The sequence below is a fragment of the Dendrobates tinctorius genome, unplaced genomic scaffold (assembly GCF_039654945.1).
Source record: "Dendrobates tinctorius isolate UK_male_01 unplaced genomic scaffold, ASM3965494v1 ptg000049l, whole genome shotgun sequence".
NCBI classification, from domain to species: domain Eukaryota; kingdom Metazoa; phylum Chordata; class Amphibia; order Anura; family Dendrobatidae; genus Dendrobates; species Dendrobates tinctorius.
In genome coordinates, this window is record NW_027361717.1 from 14102018 (window position 1) to 14124688 (window position 22671).

General features: G+C 42.9%; 1 pseudogene; it reads right to left on the reverse strand.

Moving 5' to 3' along the window:
- Positions 1-6106: 6106 nt before the first annotated feature.
- LOC141091123 (alpha-1,4-N-acetylglucosaminyltransferase-like) overlaps positions 6107-22671 on the reverse strand; it is a 29895-nt pseudogene continuing 13330 nt past the window's right edge.

Here is a 22671-nt window from a genome sequence, read left to right on the forward strand (position 1 = left end):
TTTTTGTTCTGCAGCTTTTTGTTCTTCTGCTTCTTGGTCTTCTGTCTCTTGTTCTTCCGTATCTTGGTGGTTGTCTTCTTGTTCTTTGTCCTCTTGGTCATCTTCTTCAGGGTCATCTTCTTGGTCTTCTTCGGGGTGGTCTTCAGGGTCGTCATCTTCGGGGTGGTCTTCTTCGGGGTGGTCTTCAGGGTCGTCGTCTTTAGGGTCGTCGTCAGGGAGATCCAGAGTGATTACCAAAAACCATTTCAAAAAGCTTGAACTTGGAAATGTAGCAGAAGGTACAAGAAGGCTGAGGAACTGCTGAGAACCAGCTGACGGTACTGGAACCTGGATGGGTAGCCGAAGGTACAAGAGCCAATGGAACTACCGAGGACCAGCTGATGGTACTGGAACCCGGTTAATAAGCAGGAGGTATCTGTGCCAGAAAGCACTACCAAGGACCAGCAGACATTGGTGGAACTCGGATACCGAGAAGGAGGCACCTAAGCCAAAGGCTCTGCCTGGAACCAGCTAACGTTACTGGAACCCACAGGGACGTATTCAAGTTTGACTTCCAAAGAACCAGCTAATGGTACTGGAGCTCAGATAGGCAGCAGAAGGTACACATGAAAAAAAAAGTTGCAAGGCTGCGAGCCAGCCGGAGTTACCAAAACCCAAAGTCCTACAGGGGGAGCTTGTCCTATGGGCACTACAGAACCAGCCTTCATTGCCAGATCCTGCAGCCCACATAGGAAGCACCTAAACTGCAGGCACCATAGAGTCGGCTAACCCAAGCGCAACATGACAGGACAATGTATTGGAGGCAAAGTGACATTGACACTACCTGGTAACAGCTGGCGTGCTGGAACCAGGCTGGGCAGGAGGGAGTACCCGTGCCAAAGACACTTCTGAGCAGCAACTGGTGGTGTTGGAGCCCAGGGTAAATACTAGAAATAGAGTGGAGGCAGAGGCGTAATTGGAGCAAGTTTAAAATCTGTAGTAGTGTGAATGTGGACAGAGCAGGCGAAATTGCCGGACACGCAGCAGGGGATCAGCTGACGTTACTGATCCCCAATAACACAGGAGCAAGTGTTGACTGTGCAGACAGCACTTCTGATCAGCAACTGGCGGTGTTGGAGCCCAGGGATTACAGGAGAAACAGAGTGTAGCCAGAGGCCTAATTGGAGCAAGTTTAATATCTGTAGTAGTGTGAATGTGGACAGATCAGGAGAAATTGACTGCCACACAGCAGGGGATCAGCTGACGTTACTGAACCCCAATAACACAGGAGCAAGTGCTGACTGTGCAGACGGCACTTCAGTGCAGCAACTGGCGGTGTTGGAGCCCAGGGATTCAGGAGAAACTGGTGGTGGAAACATGAACCCAACAGGAGACCTGGATACTGTTGCCAACCAATTATTTAATCTGGAAGAGGACTGGCAAATTCCTGCAAGATCCAGGCCTTGTTCATTTTCAGAAAAGTAAGCCGGTCAATGTTATTGGAGGAAAGTCGCATGCGACGGTCTGTTAGTGCACCACCTGCGGCACTAAAGACGTGTTCCGATAATACACTAGCAGCAGGGCAAGCCAGCTTAGAGACCCAAAACTTGAAGGGGGAAGAGCCGTGTGGGAGAACACTGAGAGGGCAAGACATGTAGTCTGTAACCATCTGACGGAAACATTGCCTCCTGCTGACTGGAGCCGTCTGTGATGGTGTAGACATTTGTGGCTGGGACACAAAACTTTGCCACATTTGGGCCATACTGGTCTTGCCTTGTGCTGAGGCACTGCTTCTGCTCCCTCTTTGTGCAGAGCTTCCTCCACTGCCGCGACATACTGAGCTGCTTTGTAAAGCACTAGCAGCACTGCTCTCGGGTGGAATGGAGAACATGATGGAATACACCAGTGTGTCTTGGTACTCCCGCATTTTACGCTCCAGGTTCAACGTTGTTATGAGGCTTTGTAAGTTGTCCCAGTAGCGAGGATCTAGGAGGATCTAGGAGGGTGTACACCCAATATTCAGCCGTGTTGAGAAAGTGGGCGATGCGGCAGTCGTTTCTCAGGCACTGCAGCAAGAAATCAACCATGTGCTGCAGACTGCCAACTGGCCAAGAAATGCTGTCCCCTGCTTGAGGCGTCATCTCTGCCTGCTCTGCATCACCCCACCCTCGCTCTACATACTGACTACTAGAGCATTGTGTACCTCCCTCCTCTGGACAGATGTCTTCCTCCTCCATTGACTCCTCCTCATCCTCCTCACAAAGTGTCCCCTGCCTAGGCCTTTGTGAGGAACCATGTTGCGCAGACTGTCCAGAAGCAGATGGCATTTGTGACTCCTCATCCTCCACCTCTTCCACAACCTCCTCCCTTAGTGCTTGCAGTGTTTTTTCAAGCAGGTAGATAAGGGGGATAGTCATGCTGACTAGTGCATCATCTGCACTCGCCATCCACATGGAATCATCAAAGGCACGCAAAACGTGGCAGATGTCCTTCATAGAGGCCCACTCAGTAGTGGTGAAGTGTGAACGGCGTGCAGTGCGACTTGTTTGCGCCTGATGCAGCTGGTACTCCATTACTGCTGCCTGCTGCTCACACAACCTCTCCAACATATGTAACGTTGAATTCCACCTGGTGGGTAGGTCACATATGATGCAATGTTCCGGAAGGCGGAATCGGCGCTGCAGAGCTGCAATGCGCGATCTTGCCATGCTGGAACGCCGCAAGTGAGCGCACTCTATGCGGACTTTGTGCAGCAGTGCATCAAGATCCGGATAGTCCCTCAAAAAACTCTGCACGACCAAGTTGAGCACATGTGCCAGACATGGTATGTGAGTGAGGTTGCCTAGGCCCAGAGCTGCCACCAGATTTCGGCCATTGTCACACACTAGCAAGCCTGGCTGGAGATTCGCTGGCACAAACCACAAGTCACTCTCCTGCTTGATGGCATTCCAGAGCTCCTGCGCTGTGTGGCTTCGATTCCCCAAAGAAATTAATTTCAATACGCCCTGTTGACGTTTGGCCATGGCTGTGCTCATATCGGTCGTAACAGGTAAGCGTTCACGGGTCCATGTGGAGGTAGACTGTGACTGCTCCTGCAGCGCTGATTCAGAGGAACTGGAGTATGAGGAGGAGTCAGTGTGTACAGACTGGATTCCTGCAACCCTTGGAATTGGCAGAAGACGTACAGCGCCACTCTCAAGATCTGTACCCGGCTCCACAACATTTACCCAATGGGCAGTGAGGGAAAGATATCGTTCCTGTCCATGGTTACTGGTCCACGCATCGGTGTTCAGGTGGACCTTGCTACTGACGTTTAGTAGCGTTTAGTAGCGTATGTTTAGTTTTTCCCTCCACATGCTTTTGCAGGGCAGGGACAGCTTGCCTGCTGAAATAAAAGCGGCTGGGCACGTTGAATTGTGGGACTGCCAATGCCATGAAGTTACGGAAGGCGTCAGTCTCCACCAGCCTGAATGAGAGCATTTCAAGGGACAGTAGTTTTGCAATGCCAGCATTCAGAACCTGTGCTCGGGGGTGGTTTGCTGAGTATGGGCACCTTTTCTCCCTTGCCTGTGCTACCGATGGCTGTAGACTTGCCAGGGAGTGTGAGGATGACAGGGAACATGGTGCTGTGGGTGGAATGACTCTGTGCAACAGTGCCATAGGTTCTTCCATGGCAATCCTGTGAGGAAGCCGAACCAGCTGTGTGTGAGCTGGAGGAAGAGGCTACAACACGAGCTGAAGAGGTGGTAGGTGGCGCTTTAGGTTGGCCTAGGTCTTCAGTGTGTCTTTGTAACTCCACCACGTGCATGGTCCACACATGTTTCCACATATTTGTGGTATTGAGGTTGCTGACACTTTTCCCTCTTTTCACTTCCTGATTACACAGCTTGCATTTGACAAAGCAAATGTCATTTGCAACTGTGTCAAAAAAGGACCAGGCACTGCAAGTCTTGGGAGTGCCCATTTTGGGTTTTGGAAGAGGCATGCTCCTAATGGGTGCCAAAGTGGAGGCTACAGGCAACCAAGTCTGCCCCCTCCCTCTCCCTCCTTTTTTGGCCATTTGGGGAATCTCTTCCTCAGAGCTGCTCCCACCACCTTCCTGTACCTCACGCCATGATGGGTCAAGGACCTCATCATCTACACTACCCTCTTCAAACGACTGCTTCTTCTGGGTAGTCTCGACAGCACAGTATGCACCAGAAAGTGGCACCTAAGTCTCATCTTCAGATGCGTACTGAGGTGTGCTGACCATAGGCACTTGCCCACCCGCCTCTTCAGATTCAGAGAGATAAAGCTTTTGCACATCACTGCATACTACCTCTTCTTCAAATTCTCGAATGCTGCTTGGCGGGCCCCCTCTTTCCAAGCCAACAGATTCAGAGAACAGAAGTAGAGATGGCTCCTGTCCACGGCTTTCTGACTGCCTGGGCAATTTGGCAGGTGGTGAAGAGACAGATGAGTGCTCTTCAGTGCTCTGGACCTGAGAGGATCTGGAACTAATTGAAGTCGATGCGTTAGCTGCCATCCATCCAACAACGGCTTCAATTTGTTCGTCCCGCAGCATTGGGGTACGGCGAGCTCCTACAAAGCTACGCATAAAGGACTGTTCCCTGGTAAAACTGGGGGATGCTGAGTCACTGGTGCCCGCAGCAGGCACAGAATACCCACGTCCTCTCCCTGCAGAAACTCCACGCCCATTACCACATGCCTTACTCCCTGCCTTTTTCATCTTGGTAGACGGATAAAGATAGGCAGAAAAGTACTAAGGGCTTAGTGTGCTTATTCCTGAACAGCTGCTAACAGGTATAAGAAACACTAATTTTATAAAGTGTGGACTAGACTTTAATATGAACTAATGTGGCCTACACAACTGTAAAGTGGAGTGTTTGGTGAACTTTAATAACTTTTTTTTTTCACAAAAAAGACACTTTATGTGCCCAAAGATGTAAAACTAATAGTATCACAAACTTTTTGTAGCTATTACAATGCAAGAAGGTAACCTACAATGCAATAGATGAGGCTCCAAAAAATAGGCTAATACTAATCTGGCTGGGGCTGCAGGGCACAAGCCAGCAGAAAGGCTCCTTTATCTACTCCTATATAGTGTTTGCAAATATTCTAGCTGGATACGGATGAAACCACACTAATAGGAGAAATCTGGAAAAATGAGCAGCACTAATGCAAAAAAGGACAATGTATGAGACAGTGACGCACGCTGAGCGGACTACAACCGGAGGTGGCTGCAGAACACACTACAGCGTGAGCTGCACTCACATACAGAGACCTCGCAGACAGCCGTGAACAGCGCTGCAAGGCTGCAGAAAAGCTCCTCTATCTACTCCTATATAGTGTTTTCAAGCAATCTAGCTGGATATGGATGGAACCACACTACTAGGAGAAATCTGGAAAAATGAGCTGCACTAATGCAAAAAAGGACAATGTATGAGGCAGTGACGCACGCTGAGCGGACTACAACCGGAGGTGGATGCAGAACACAATACAGCGTGAGCTGCAATCACACTCAGAGACCTCGCAGACAGCCGTGAACAGCGCTGCAAGGCAAAAGAAAGCTTCTCACACAGCGGTTGCTAAAGTAGCCTGGGTAAAGCACAATAAAGCAAATCACTAGCTCAAACTGTCCCTCAGAGTCAGAACAGCAGCATCCTGTCCCTAAGTAAATTCACAGCAGAGTGAACCCAAAATGGCGGCGGCGGCTTTTATAGAGCATCATGACATCATTTCAGCAGCCAATCACAGCCATGCCATTAGTTAACATGCCTAACACGCATAACAAGATGTGCCCACACTTCTTAGGATTCCTCATTGGCTGAATAAAATCAAACTGGCTCATTGCAATATGGGAACTTCTGATTCCGGTATTCGATATTCTAAAAGTATCGGAACTCAGTATCGGAACTTCGATACCGCGAATATCGGCCGATACCCGATATTGCAGTATCGGAATGCTCAACACTATTGAGGAGTCTTAAAGGGTTTTTTTACTTGTTTTATTATTTTGGGGTATTTTACATGAGGATGAGGGTAATTTTGTATAAGATCTGACAAATTAGTTACATAATTTCACAATCATTACCTGGATAACCAGAGCTACTGTGTAAAAAGAGGTTCAGCTAAATATTGCATTATATGTGAAAGGACAGTACTGTTTGTAGAGGTGTTCTGCTAATGTGTTACTACCAGGTACTACAGTTAATTTTTCCTTATTCATGAAGTTCCAGAAATGCAAAGCGTAGGAGTCATTGAAAGATGGAAATTTATCCCAAACCTCATAATACTTTTTCCATTCGTCGCCAATGATAGGGTAAAAACGATGGGGATTGAACAAAGTAAAGTTTCCGCACATGGCATCTTCAGAACCAATAAATTTTGGTAAGTTACAGAACTTCTTTAAAATACGGGTAAAGAGAAGTGGGCCTTGCTGTCCCCATATTGTGCTATCATAATTTTTAACAAAGTCTTCCAAACATTTCTGAGTAAAATCATGATGAGGTGAAAACCCAAAAATACCATTGCTAGAGTATTGAGAAGATTCTGCAGCCAAGAAGTCCTTGACAGGAATGGTTTGTATTGATATGAAATCCGTATCCATATACATGCCACCATACTTCCTGATCAATGCTAGTCTGCAGGCATCAGAGCTGACATGGGTCCAGTATGACTGCTGTCGTGAATTAATCTGAAGGTAAAATGGATACATGAAAGTTTGTGCCAACATACAGTATGCAAATTTTTATTTTTGATGTGGTGTTAGTGATATACTGTGTGTTTACTAAATGGTAAGTCATATTCAACAGTGAACCTTAAAGCACCACTCCAGCGTTTTAGTTTTTTTCAGCACTGGAGTGGTGCTTATAATCTGAGATCTTCCACCATCTTCACCTAATATGGACGCCACTCCTGTCAATCTTGTGATCATAACGTCTCACTGGACAGAAGTAATGGTCACAAGCTCTCAATTTAAGACTATGAAGCCAAAATGAGGCTTTCAGAGATGTGCGTTGTTAAGTGACTTCCAGTTCGCTCCATCAGACACTGGAGACATCAGAAACTGCTGGAGACTGAAGGGAGAGGCAGCGATAGAAGGTGAAGATGGTGGCAGGTAGGTATAAGACCTTATATTAAAAGAAATGAAAAAAATCGAGTGGTGCTTTAAAATAAATGACAATTACAATGGCAATAATCTTTACACATTCCACTAGGTTCAAAGAAATTGTTTTCACAGATACTAAAAAAAAATCCTATATCGACAGACTGTCACATATTTTAATATGGGTTGGCAAAGCAGATACAGTGGGGCAAAAAAGTATTTAGTCAGTCAGCAATAGTGCAAGTTCCACCACTTAAAAAGATGAGAGGCGTCTGTAATTTACATCATAGGTAGACCTCAACTATGGGAGACAAACTGAGAAAAAAAAATCCAGAAAATCACATTGTCTGTTTTTTTTTCATTTTATTTGCATATTATGGTGGAAAATAAGTATTTGGTCAGAAACAAGCAATCAAGATTTCTGGCTCTCACAGACCTGTAACTTCTTCTTTAAGAGTCTCCTCTTTCCTCCACTCATTACCTGTAGTAATGGCACCTGTTTAAACTTGTTATCAGTATAAAAAGACACCTGTGCACACCCTCAAACAGTCTGACTCCAAACTCCACTATGGTGAAGACCAAAGAGCTGTCAAAGGACACCAGAAACAAAATTGTAGCCCTGCACCAGGCTGGGAAGACTGAATCTGCAAGAGCCAACCAGCTTGGAGTGAAGAAATCAACTGTGGGAGCAATAATTAGAAAATGGAAGACATACAAGACCACTGATAATCTCCCTCGATCTGGTGCGCCACGCAAAATCCCACCCCGTGGGGTCAGAATGATCACAAGAACGGTGAGCAAAAATCCCAGAACCACGCGGGGGGACCTAGTGAATGAACTGCAGAGTGCTGGGACCAATGTAACAAGGCCTACCATAAGTAACACACTACGCCACCATGGACTCAGATCCTGCAGTGCCTGACGTGTCCAACTGCTTAAGCCTGTACATGTCCGGGCCCGTCTGAAGTTTGCTAGAGAGCATTTGGATGATCCAGAGGGGTTTTGGGAGAATGTCCTATGGTCTGATGAAACCAAACTGGAACTGTTTGGTAGAAACACAACTTGTCGTGTTTGGAGGAAAAAGAATACTGAGTTGCATCCATCAAACACCATACCTACTGTAAAGCATGGTGGTGGAAACATCATGCTTTGGGGCTGTTTCTCTGCAAAGGGGCCAGGACGACTGATCCGGGTACATGAAAGAATGAATGGGGCCATGTATCGTGAGATTTTGAGTGCAAACCTCCTTCCATCAGCAAGGGCATTGAATATGAAACGTGGCTGGGTCTTTCAACATGACAATGATCCAAAGCACACCGCCAGGGCAACGAAGGAGTGGCTTCGTAAGAAGCATTTCAAGGTCCTGGAGTGGCCTAGCCAGTCTCCAGATCTTAACCCTATAGAAAACCTTTGGAGGGAGTTGAAAGTCCGTGTTGCCAAGCGAAAAGCCAAAAACATCACTGCTCTAGAGGAGATCTGCATGGAGGAATGAGCCAACATACCAACAACAGTGTGTGGCAACCTTGTGAAGACTTACAGAAAACGTTTGACCTCTGTTATTGCCAACAAAGGATATATCACAAAGTATTGAGATGAAATTTTGTTTCTGACCAAATACTTATTTTCCACCATAATATGCAAATAAAATGAAAAAAAAAACAGACAATGTGATTTTCTGGATTTTTTTTTCTCAGTTTGTCTCCCATAGTTGAGGTCTACCTATGATGTAAATTACAGACGCCTCTCATCTTTTTAAGTGGTGGAACTTGCACTATTGCTGACTGACTAAATACTTTTTTGCCCCACTGTAAGTGCAGTGAATATAAAATGTCTACACACCAGTAAAAATGCCTAGATTTTGTCATGTAAAAATGGCATACCAAGAAGGAAACTTTCAGAAATTTTCCATATTCAGTTTCACCCATAATCTGTACAAATCAGTTTAGAATCAAATTGAGATCATATTGAGGGCGGAAATAAAATAAACAACCTAAAATAATGTGAATGCACTAATGTGAACACCCGCTAACAAATGGAGATGTGGTTGTGTTTAGAATTAGCCTATCACATTTGAACTGTTAAATGTTAAATTGTTGCCTGCACACAGTGGTCATTGTTTACAGTGATTCTAATTAACCCCACATAAAGCTTAGGTATTCAAGATGAATTTTGCTGACATTTCCTTAGTTGCATCTTAGAGCAAAACCCATGATCCGTAAACAGTTTATAACACAGCAAAGGGATCTCATTGTTGATAGGTATCAGGCAGGAGAAGAGTAGAATTTTTTTTCCAAAGAATTACATATATCATGGAACACTGTGAATGCCGTCATCAAGAAATGGCTTAACTCCTTCCTGACCAGAGGTATTTTCTTTTTTTGCTTCCCTTATTCCCAGAGCCATAACCTTTTTATTTTTAGATCAATATAGCAATATGAAGGCTTGTTTTTTGCAAGACGAGTTGTACTTTTGAACATCACCATTGATTTTAACATATCGTGTACTGGAAAATGGTGAAAAAAATTCCAAGTGCGGTGAAATTACAAAAAAAGTGAAATTCCATAATTGATTTTGTGTTTGGCTTTTTTACCATATTCACTAAATGCTTAAACTGACCTGCCATTATGATTCTCCAGCTCATTATGAGTTTATAGACACCAAACATGTCTAAGTTCTTTTTTATCTAAGTGGTGGAAAAAAATTCCAAAGTTTGTTAAAGAAAAAAATAGAGCCAATTTTTATACCCATAGAATCTCTATTTTTCGTGATCGGGGGTTAGGTGAGAGCTTATTTTTTGTGCACCGATCTGACGTTTTTAAAGTTACTATTTTGGTGCAGATACGATCTTTTCCGGCCCATTGTTGCAATTTAATACAATGTCGTGGTGGCAAAAAAATGTAATTCTGGCGTTTTGACTTTTTCTTATGCTGTTTAGCGATTGGATTAATTCTTTTTTTAATATTAGTAGATCGGGCGATTCTGAACTTGGCAATACCAAGTATGTGTATGTTTTATTTTTTTATTTTTCATTTTGAAAGGGGCAAAAGGGAGTTATTTGAACTTTTATATTTTTTTATTTTTTAATATTTTCAAAACATTTTTTTACCTTTGATATGCTTCAATAGTCTTCATTGGAGACTAGAAGCTACCATAACTCGATCTGCTCTGCTACATGCAGGCGATGATCAGATCGCTTGAATATAGCAGAATTGCTCACTTGCCATGAGCACCGAACACCAGGCGGCGCTCACAGCAATCCAGTAGTGACAACCATAGAAGTTTCCTGGACGACCACTGGTTGTCATGCCAACCCATCGGCGACTCGCGGTCATATGACACAGGCGCCGATGGGTGTGATTTCCGGCACGCTTGCCGGAAGTGTGTATTAAATGCCACTGTCAGAATTTGACAGTGGCATTTAAGGGGTTAACAGCTGCGGGTGGATAGCAATTTAAACCACGGCTGTTAGAGGCACATGTCAGCTGTGGGCTCAGCACCAGAGCCAACATCAAATGGAAGGTGTCCTACATCAGCGTTCTTTTATGCCCGATGTTGAAAAGGGGTTAAATTTTGTACAACAGTAACATCACCAGGAGCAGTATGTTCCTTAAAATTTGATGAGAAGACAAGAAGCAAATTGGTTCAGGAAGCTATTAAAAGGCTTACAGCAACACAAAAGGTGCTGCAGGAATTTCTGACAAGTACTGGTTGTGTATTGCATGTGATAACAATTTCTCATATTCTTCATGTCTATCCTATGGGATATGGTGTCAAGATGAAAGGTTTTTCTTACAATGAAAACCATCAAATCCTGGCTGTATTTTAAAAAAAACAGCATAAAATCTACAAAAAGTATGTGGGGAAAAAGTTAAGGCCTGATGAGACTAAGGTTGAATATTTTGGCCATGATTCCAAAGGGTATGTTTAGCACAAAGCCCACACTGAACTGCACCAAAAGAACACCATACCTACAGTGAAGTATGTTAGAAGCACCATTATTCTTTGGGATTAATTTTCAGATGATGGAACTGGGACTTTAGTCAAGTGGAGGAAATTATTAACAATTACTATTAAAAGACATTTAGTGATGAGCGAGTATACTCTTTGCTCGGGTTTTCCTGAGCATGCTAGGGTGATCTCCGAGTATTTTGGCGTGCTCAGAGATTTAGTGTTTGTTGATGCAGCTGCATGATTTGTGGCTGCTAGACAGGCTGGACATATGTGAGGGTTGCCTGTTTGTTAGGAATTCGACACATGTATTCAGGTTCATGTATTCAGACACTGGCCTCACCCTGGCCTCACATCAAGGATAATATAAAAAATTGGAGTCCGACTCAACAGGACTGGATTTTTCTTTTCTTTTTATTTTTCAAACGAAAATATAGTGCGTACAAAACAAAATTTTCATGGTCGACATGACCAAATTGTTTCTATTATCCTTGATGTATTCAGGTTGTCTTGCAGCCTCAACTCATGCAGCTGTGTCGACAAAAACACTAAACTTCCAAGCAAGCCAAAATACTCGGAGATCTCCCAAGCATGCTCGGGAAAACCCGAGCAACGAGTATACTAAAGACAATGCTTTAATGGTTTAATGGGTATACATTAAAGGGTGCAAAGTGAGAAGAAAACATAACTATATATACAAAAATAATAATCCAAAAAGAGCACACAAAAAGGGGGGATTGTGGCAAAATAACCACTGCAATATCCTTGCAGGGCCTTAAATCATGAGCCCTACCTATCTGCTGAGGTTATGTCTGTGTTTCTTGTGATAGATTTTGTGTGCACTGCTAGTGTGTGCATTTGTGTTGCCTATTGGGCTCGTGATTTAGGGCCTTACAGGGATATTGTAGTGGTTATTTTACCAAATTCCTGCCTTTTTATGTACCTTTATTGGAGTGTTATTATTTTTTGTACACAGCTCAAAAAATAAAGGGAACACTTAAATTAAATAACACAATGTAACTCCAAGTCAATCACACTTCTGTGAAATCAACCTGTCCAGTTATAAAGCAATACCGATTGTGAATCAATAGCTCCTGCTGTTGTGCAAATGGAGCAGAAAACAGACAGAAGTGATAGGTAATTAGCAAGACACCCCCAATAAAGGGATGGTCCTACACAGACCATTTCTCTGTTCTCATCTTTTTTGGCTGTTGTTTTGTGACTTTTGCATTTTATCATTGCCCTCACCCCTGGAGGTACTGTACAGTAGCATATAGCAGTTTCTACAACCAATAAAAGTTGCTCAGGTAGTGCAGCTCATCCAGGATGGCACATCAATGTGAGCTGTGGCAAAAACGGTAACTGTGTCTGTCAGCACAGAGTACAGATTATGGTACAGATACCAGGAGAGAGGCAAGTAAACCAGGACATGTGGACTTAGCCATAGGAGGGCAACAACCCAGTAGCAGGACTGCAACCTCCTCCTTTGTGCAAGGAGGAGCAGTGCCAGAGTACTCAAAAATGGCCTCCAGCAGGCCGTTAACAACCATGTGTCTGCTCAAACTGTCAGAAACAGACTCCATGAGGGTGGTGAGGGCCCGACGTCCACAAGTGGGCATTGTGCTTACATCCCAACACCATGCAGGGTGATTGGCATTTGCCAGAGAACACCAACATTGGCAGATTCAACATTGGTGCCCTGTGCTCTTCACAAATAAGAGCAGCACATGTGACAGATGTGACAGAGACTGGAGAATGTTTGATATGTTGCCTGCAACATCCTCCATCATGACCGGTTGGCAATGATTCAGTAATGGTGTGGGGAGGCATTTCTTTGGAGGGCCACACAGCCCTCCATGTGCTAGCCAGAGGTAGCCTGTCATTTGGTACCAGGTTGAGATCGTCAAACTCATTGTGGACACATATTCAGGTGCAGTGGGCCCAGGGTTTCTTCTGATGCATGACAATTCTAGGCCTCATGTGGCCGAAGTATGTCAGCAGTTCCTGCATTGATGCTATAGACTGGCCTTCCCATTCTCCAGACCTGAATCCAATTGAGCACATCTGGGACATCATGTCTCGTTCCATCTACTAATGCCACATTGCACCACAGACTGTCCAGGTGTTGACTGATGCTTTAATGCAAGTCTGGGAGGAGATCCCTCAGGAGAACTTCAGCTGCCTCATCAGGTGCATGCCCAAGCATTGTAGGGGGTTCATACAGGCCACACACACTACTGAGCATCATTTCCTTGTTTTGAGGCATATCCACTGAAGTTGGACGTCTGTAATTTGATTTTCCTGTGTGATTTTGAGCATCATTCCAAATCCAGACCTCCATGGGATATTAATTTTTAATTACTTTGATCATTTTTATGTTTTATTGTTCTTAGTGCATTCTAGTATGCAATGAATAAAGATTTGCAACTTTAGTGTTTCATTCAGTGATATCTAAGATGTGGTATTTTAGTGTTTTTATTTTTTTCAGCAGTGCATATATAGTATATATTTTTTTCTTTCTTTTTTTTCCTCACTTAGCACCTATTAGTGCATACCCATTAAAGTATTTGTCTTTTAATAATAAGTGTTTATTCATGTGTTAGACTGACTTTTGAATGCCTTTATTCATTACAATTTGGTTAACCTGAATAATCTCTCTGTTTGACTGCAGACTTATGTATCCCTTCAGCACATGCCCTGTGCACTGCGGGGATTCACCACTTTTAGACAGGCGACCAGAGGGTATTTATGTAGTATACATACCCCCGGCCAGTGGGCGCGGCTTTGCTTCCATACACTAGACAGGTCACAGTCTCATCTCAAAAGTAGTGTAAGAAATGAGGACACACTCGCTGGCCGGGGGTATGTACAGTATACTGCATACATTAACTCTGGGTCCTGGTCTGAAACCGGCAAAGTGACTTATCTGCCTTGCCTGGACAACCCATTTATACATGCTTCCAAATTACCAAAAGATTGGCTTTGCTAGAAGATCAAAGGTTTAGAATGATCCAGCCAATAGCCAGACTTCAATTAAATTGAAAATCTATAGGTGACCTGAAGAGGGCACTATACCTAGGAGATGCTCTCACAAAATGACAGATTTGTAAGGAAGAATGGACAAAGATTGCTAATTCCAGATGTGCCATGTTGACCTACTCCTACCCAAAAAGACTGAATGTTGTCATAAATTTAAAGAGTACTTCATCTAATTTTTGGTTTATGGATGTGCATGTTTTGCAACTATATTATTTTGGTTCTTTATTTTTTGTTTTACACCCGAAAATATTTCAGATTGGTTTTTAATTAACTTGTACAGAATGTAGGTGACACTAAAGGGGAAAAAAGTTCTGAATTGATTCTTCTTCATATGAATTTTTACATGACAACAACCGTGCTTTTCAACAGGGGTGTACAGATTTTTCATATTGAGGGAACATCAGATATTTTTTAGATAAATAAAGTGCAAGAGTATATGTAGGTTATTGAGCCTAGTCTGTCTTTATGTACAGAGTCTACACCGACAGTCTAAATCAGTTAGGCAGCCAATTAAAAGAATTTCTATCTGTAGTGGCATGTCAATTAGCGATCACAACTGAACAGCAAACATTGTTAAAAACTATGGGAAACCAGAGATTAATTGATTTTTTGCCCTGAAACATACTCAGACTGCTTTAAGCCTAAGGCATGCTGAAGTGGGGTGCATGTAGACATCTTCAAGCAGTGCAATGACACCACTTCTTGGAACCACCTACATTGGGTGATGGACTGCGGAAGGACAGATGACGAACCCACACTCCCAAACTCACAAGGTACTATCATTGTGTAAAGGCATGTTGGGAATTATTATTGTGCTGAGGCACAATGGGGCACTTTTACTGTCAAGGGCATACTTACTATGGGGGCACAAAAGGGACTTGCTATTAATATATCAGTTAAAAGCTAAGGAGCTATTACATTTGTATAGAAGTGAGGAATAATATGGGGACTGCCTGGAAAATTATCTGCAAAATACAGTATGTGCATTTGTAAAATTATTCTGGAAAAAGTGTTGAGAGGAAAAAGTCTTCTAAACCTTCTAGACCAGATGGAGAATAAAAAGGAAAGTTAGTGACTACAGACAAAAATAGATGTTACCTGTAAATCAACTGCATCGTTTTTTGCACAATGTGAACTCTAGTTTTTAAATCAAAGGCCATGTATTTGCTTCAGATGACAGTCCTTGCACTTTATTAGGAACTTAAAGGAGTTGTCCAGGACTTTTATACTGATGACTTATCTATAGGGTTGGTAATTAATTTTTAATCAGTTGGTGTGCAGCACCTGGCACTATCAACAAATAAGATGTTCTTGGTGTTGATGGTGACCAGATGTGATCAGTTGCGCAGCTATGCATCTTCATCAACTGTAGTTGCCATGGTCAGGTACTGCACATCATCCCCTCTCTTTGAATTAGTAATAATCAATCATTTAAATGAACCCTTAGATGTATCATTCTAAAAAAATTGCATTTATTTTTTCTTTACAAATTTCTAAATAATTATGATGTACCGTATTTTGCGGATTATAAGACGAACTTTTCCCCCCTAAATTTTGGGGGAAAATTGGGGTGCGTCTTATAATGCATATATACCTTACCGGTACTGTTGCTGCAGGCCGCAGGCTGGGATGAGGGAGTGTTCAGCGTTGCTGCAGGTGCCCAGCGGAGCCAGGTCTCTGCCCACATTTTGTGATAAACCAGAGCCCTGGCAGTTCCATGGTTTCCTGTGCGGTGGACTCTGGGAAATGGCTGCCGGGGGTGGCGCATACGGAGTTGGAGATCTCAGCATTGAAATCTCATCTCTCGAGATCTTGGTGCTGAGATCTCCATCTGCGCATGCACCTCCCCCAGTGGCCATTTTCCTGGAGTCCACCGCACAGGAAACCATGGAATTGCCAGGTCTCTGGCTGCTCACAAAATGTCAGCAGAGCCCCGGCAGCGCCGGACACCCCCGTAGTACCGCTGGGCACTGGAGATAACTGCAGCACCGCCGGGCAGCACTGGAGACACGTGGCAGCAGCACTGGACACCACAGCAGCACAAGACACTTGCAGCGGCGTGCCACACATGAGAACACCCGCTCATCCCAGCCTGCGGCCTGCAGCATCACCCCACTCCTGCCTACTTTAGAAGTGACAGCAGTGACCCTGGGACCCCGCTTCATCGCAGCAACCACCCCCTTAAGCAATAAGATGCATGGATTATAAGAAGCACCAACATATTATTTAAAAAAAATTTGGGGCTCGTCTTATAATCTGGAGAGTCTTATAATCCGAAAAATATGGCCTGTGTGATCATCAATACTAAAGCGTGATTTATGAAAATAGCTTTTGATCCAAATTGACTAAAGAAACATTCTATGGACTGAACTGATTGCATTTTTCTGACTACTTTAAAAAGCTTAAAGATTTTTTTACATTTTTGGTAAAAGTAAAGATATTAACCATAGATATCTAGACATCTAATATATAGAAACCATGATTTTTTACCTTCACCCAAAAAAAAAAATTCCTGTTCAGCCTAATTTTTCTTTCTCTGTCTTTATATATTCCATTGTACATCACTGTCTGACCAGCTCCTTTACCCAAATTGATATTTGTTCTTGAATGGCAACTGTTTGGTGTTTCATTCTGCCTAAACCAGGAACTTAATCCGGTGTTACTGATTTTTATGTTTTCATAGGTTAACCCCTTTGCACCCCAAGGCAGTTTTTACCTTCATGACCAGGCTAAATGTTACAATTCTAAGTAGTGTCAAGTTATGAGGTAATAGCTCTGCAATGCTTCAACGGATCTCAATGATTCTGAGAATAATTTGTCATGACATATCGTACTTCATGATAGCGGTACAGTTAGTTCTTTATGACTTGCTTGTATTTGGAAAATATCTAAAGTTTGGAAAAAGATTTGAACATTTTGCAATTTTCATTTTTTTTTTAAATTTCTTATGCCCTTAAACCTTTAACGTCCAGAGATATTTTTGTTTTTGCATTTTCGTTTTTTGCTCCCCTTCTTCCCAGAGCCATAACTTTTTATTTTTTGGTAAAAATGGCATGTGAGGGCTTGCTTTTTGTGAGATGAGTTGTACTTTTCAATCATACCATATATCTTGAACTGTCCTCCCACCTCTCCTCCTGTTCCCTCTTTGACTGGTTACAATCAGGCTTCTGATCGCATCACTCAACTGAAACTGCCTAAACTAAAGTCACTAACGACTTACTAACCACAGTGAGCAAGCGACACTACTCTGTCCTCCCTCTCCTGGACCTGTCCTCTGACTTCGACACCGTAGACCATTTCCTCCTGCTACAGACTCTCTCATCTCTTGGCAACACAGACTTGGCCCTATCTTGGATCTCATCATACCTAACAGACCGAACATTTAGTGTCTCCCTCTTACACACATCACCTCCTCACCTTGCCCCCTGTCTGTCAGTGTTCCACAAGGCTTTGTCCTAGGACCCCTGCTATTCTCCATCTACACCTTTGGCTTGGGACAGCTCATAGAATCCCATGGTTTGCAGTACCACCTCTATGCCGATGACATGCAGATCTACCTATTTGGACCCAACCTCGCCTCCTTACTGACTGAAATCCCACAATGTCTGTCTGCTATCTCAGCCTTCTTCTCTGCTCGCTTTCTCAAACTGAACATGGACAAAACAGAATTCCTCAACTTTCCCCCATGTCACGCTACCCCTCCACCAGACCTATCCATCAATGTCAGTGGCCGCTCTTTCCCCAGTCCCGCATGCTCGGTGTCTTGGGGTGATCCTCGACTCTGCGCTCTCTTTCAAACCACATATCCAAGCCCTCGCCTCCTCCTGCCACCTCAAACTCAAAAATATTTCCCGGATCCGCTCATTCCTCAATCAAGAAACCACAAAAACACTAGTGCATGCTCTTATCATCTCCCACCTCGACTACTGCAACCTCCTACTCTCTGGCCTCCCCTCTAGCACTCTGGCTGCAACCTCCTACTCTCTGGCCTCCCCTCTAGCACTCTGGCTCTGCTCCAGTCCATCCTACACTCTGCTGCCTGACTAATCCACCTGTCTCCCCTCTATTCCCCAGCCTCCCCCCTATGCCAGGCCCTTCACTGGCTTCCTATTGCCCAGAGGCTCCAATTCAAACCCTAACCATGACATACAAAGCCATCCACAACCTGTCTCATCAATACATCTGTGACATGGTCTCTAGGTACCTACTCGCACGCAACCATCAATCATCTCAAGATCTCTCTCTCTACTCCTCCCTTATCTCTTCTTCCCACAACCGCATACAAGACTTCTCCCGTGCTACCCCCATACTCTGGAACTCTCTGCCGCAACACATCAGACTCTCACCATCAGAGGAAACCTTCAAGAAGAACCTGAAGACCCACCTGTTCCAACAAGCCAACAGCCTGCAATGATCCTCGATCTACTGAACCACCGAACGACCTGCTCTACCCTCTCCTACTGTATCCTCACCCATCCCTGTAGACTATGAGCCCTCGCGGGCAGGGTCACCTCTCCATATGTACTTGTGTGTCCCTTGTCTTACACATGTTTATTTCCCCTTTTCACATGTAAAGTGCCATGGAATAAATGGTGCTATATAAATGCATAATAATAATAATAATAATAATAATAATGATACCATTGGTTTTAACGTATCGTGTACTGGAAAAAGGGAAAAAAAATTCCAAGTGCGATGAAATTGCAAAAAAATGCAATCCCACAGTTGATTTTTTTTTTTTTACTATGTTCACTAAATGCTAAAACTAACCTGGCACTATGATTCACCAGGTCATTACAAGTTCATAGACACCAAACGTGTATAAGTTATTTTTTGATTAAGTGGTGAAAAATAATCCAAAATTGGTTAAAAAAAAATTGTGCCATTTTCCCATACCCATAGCATCTCCATTTTTTGTGATCTGGGGTTGGGTGAGGGCTTATTTTTGCATGTCAAGCTGACTTTTTTAATGATACTATTTTGGTGCAGATACTATCTTTTGATCTCTCTGTAACGATAATGTAAAATATCATGTATGACTTTTCCAGAACATTCCAGAATCTTCCATTCTCTAAACTTTCTAGAATGATGCATGACTGCCCAGAGACAAGTAACCCCCCTTCCCTTGTCACACATTGCAGCAGTTTGAATTTCCTCTGCCTGCAACTTCACACACACTCACTGTTACATGAGACTACAGCCACTCACTCATTCCTGACCCCCCCTCCTCATTGCAAGGAATGTTATTTAGCCAGGAGAGAAATTTTCTTTGTCTAAGCCCATGTGTGTGGGAAATATTAAAGAGGCCGTAACTCGGATCCAATCCATGACAGAAAAATGACAGATACATATTTATAACGTGCGCTGATAAAGCATCGCTACAGCACCTGTTGCTAAATTATAGCATTGACAGAACCAGAGAAGTGGATTTCTCCTGAACCGAGGGGAACAGACTGCCAGTGTTTGGAGTCAGCAGAAAGCTGATTTCAAGATAAGCTGGGTGATGTGTCTGCCAATATTCTGCTAGGTTCTCAAGCCACGTTATGATTATTGTAAGTTTTTTAGCCAGATTGTACCTCTGAAAGCTATGGGAGGGGGCCAAAAAACCTGCCCCTTTAATGATGTCACAAGCCCAGGGGTATAAGTCACTTTCAGACTGGACAGCCCCATTCTAGCCTGGGACACAGTTGCTCCAAGACCCCAATGCATGCTGACATCTGGCTCCTCCTACCAGCCTGGTTCTGCCTGAAATGCTCTAAATAACATGTGAGTTTTATTTAATCTCTTAACCCCCCTTTTTTGTATTCACATTGTACATATTTTAATTGTCTCACATTGTAAAATCTTTTTATATCTCTGTAAACACTTCCTACTTTTTGGAGTAAATATAAAATTTATTAGTTCCGTCACCTTGCTCTGAGACAAATTTACGTGCCTATAAGCTAATTATACTACTAATTTGGGTTGGCTTCGTACCCCTTTATTAATTTTAAATATTAATAGAGAAAATCAGATGCTGGTGGCAGCAAAGTGTGTTTTGGCTAGGTGGGTTAGCTGGCAGTGACTGAAGGGGTTTTATAAGCTGATTGTGTGGCTGCGGCCAAAGCATTTATAATTCCCTCACTGCAGTGTGGCTAATAGCCAATGCACAACAAGTAGCCCGTCCAGGCGACAAATTATCCTAGGTGCAGTTCTCTGAAGGACCTGAGGGTAAGGGGGCGTCAGAGAGCTGCGCGTTCCAAAGTGGAACTGAAACGTGGGATATACATAACCAAAATAAGCTCCCCTGCTGTAAATACTTAGGGCAAGACTAGCTTGCTGTTTTTCATCACATTGTGACAGTGGTGGGATAACTAAGATAAGCCCCCTTGTACATGCGATAGCCATGTGTAGCCAAAGATCATATCACCCCTGATTGTGGCATGCTCATTATTGCATTTTTATACAATGTTGCGGAGACCAATAAAATGTGATTATGGCATTTTAACTTTTTTTTCTCGTTACGCTGCTTAACGATCGGGTTAATTCTTTTTTTATCTTGATAGATAAGGCAATTCTGAACACGGCAATACCAAATATATGTATATTTGACTTTTTTTGTTGTTTTATTTTGAATGGGGTGAATGGAGGGTGATTTGAACTTTTTTATTTTTTTAATATTTTTAAAGACTTTTTATTTTTTGCATGCTTCAATAGTCTTAATCGGAGACTAGAAGCTGAAGTTGTCTGATTGGCTCTGCTACATATAGGCGAAGATCAGTTCGCCTGTATGTAGCAGAAATGCTCAGTAGCTATGAGTGCCGACCAAGAGGTGGCGCTCAAAGCAATCTGACTATGACAGCCATAGAGGTCTGCTAGTTGTCATGCCAACCCATTGGTGACCCACGATCAAGTGATGGGGTCACCGATGGGCTGGTTTAGTGACACGCTTCCGGTAAGCACGAGTTAAATGCTTCTGTTAGAAATTGACAGTGGCATTTAACTAGTTAATAGTCATTGGTGGATCGCAATTCTGTTGTGAACACATGTCATGTGGAGCCCGCACCAAACAGGGGGAGTCCAAGATCGGTGTACTATTATGCCTTATGTCAAAAATGGGTTAAACCAGAGAGTTATGTCACACAAAATAGTTAAGAAATAACAATTACCACATATCTACTTTACATCGGCATGCTTTTTAAACATAGTTTTACTATTTGAACGCATCACAGGGCTTAGAAAGGAAGGAGCACCTTTGACTTTATTAAAAGCAGAAAAGGCTGGAATCGAGAACAAACACTATGTCATCTTTGGAGAACCCCTGATGTGCTTAAACAGTGGTAATACACTACAAGTGAACCCATTTAGAAAACTACACCCCTCGGTGAATCAATGTAGATCTGTGGTGTGTACCTTGAACCTCTGGGTGTTTCATATTATAACCTAGAAAATAAAAAATCACACTTTTCTTATAAAAATGTACTTTTAGCACAAATTTTGCATTTACACAAGGATGACAGGAGTAAGTGCACTGTAAAATTTGTTGTGCAATTTCTCCTGAGTACGCTGTTATCCTATATGTGGAGGAAAACTACTGTATGGGCATACGGCGCTCGGCAATAGCACCATTGGAGTTTTTGTGTCTAAACAGTGTAAACCCCATTTTGGAAACTAGGCCCTTCAAAGAATGTATATTGATGTGTGGAGAGCACATTTAACCCCCAGGAGCTTCACAGACGTTTATATTGTAAAGTCGTGAAAATAAAAAAAATCACATTTTTACAGCAAAAATGTTTTTTAGCTCCAAATTTTGCATTTTCACAAGGGTAACAAGATACAATGTGCCAAACAATTTGTTGGAAATTTCTTCTGAGTACGCCAATACCCAATATGTGAAGGAAAACTACTGTTTTGGTGCATGGCCAAGCTTGGAAGGGAAGAAGTGCCATTTCACTTTTTACAGCAAATTATTGGAGTTTTTCAATGCAAAATTTGCTGGAATCATTAGCGGACACCATGTAGCATTTGGACTTCCCCTGATATGCCTAAACAGTGGAAATCCCCACATGTGACCCCATTTTAGAAACTGAACTCATCAACCAATGTATGCAGATGTGGGGTGAGCAACTTGAGTACACAGAGGCTTCACAGAAATTTATAACCATGAGCTGTAAAAATAAAAAAATCACATCTTTTCCTACAAAAATGTTCTTTTGTTACAAAATGCTTTTTTGCAAGGGTAACAAGAAATTTCACAATACAATTTGTTGTGCCAGTTCTCCTGAGTACATTGATACCCCATACGCAGGGACAACTACTGTTTGGGTGCATGTCTACTTTATATAACCACAGTGCTGGACCAAAATTAAAACAATAAAAAATGATCAAACAGGGATGGCTCAATATTATAAAAAGCCTTAATTGAAATCAATTGACAAAAGGATGATAAAAATAGTGCAAGTAAAAAGTGCCTATGCAGCACACCAACTCATTAAAATTAGTTATAAATATGTAGGGACTACAAAATAAATCATATAAATCATCAAATATAATCCAATATAATTAATATGTACATAAATAAATAATTACTGTACTAACAACATAATAATCATGAAAAT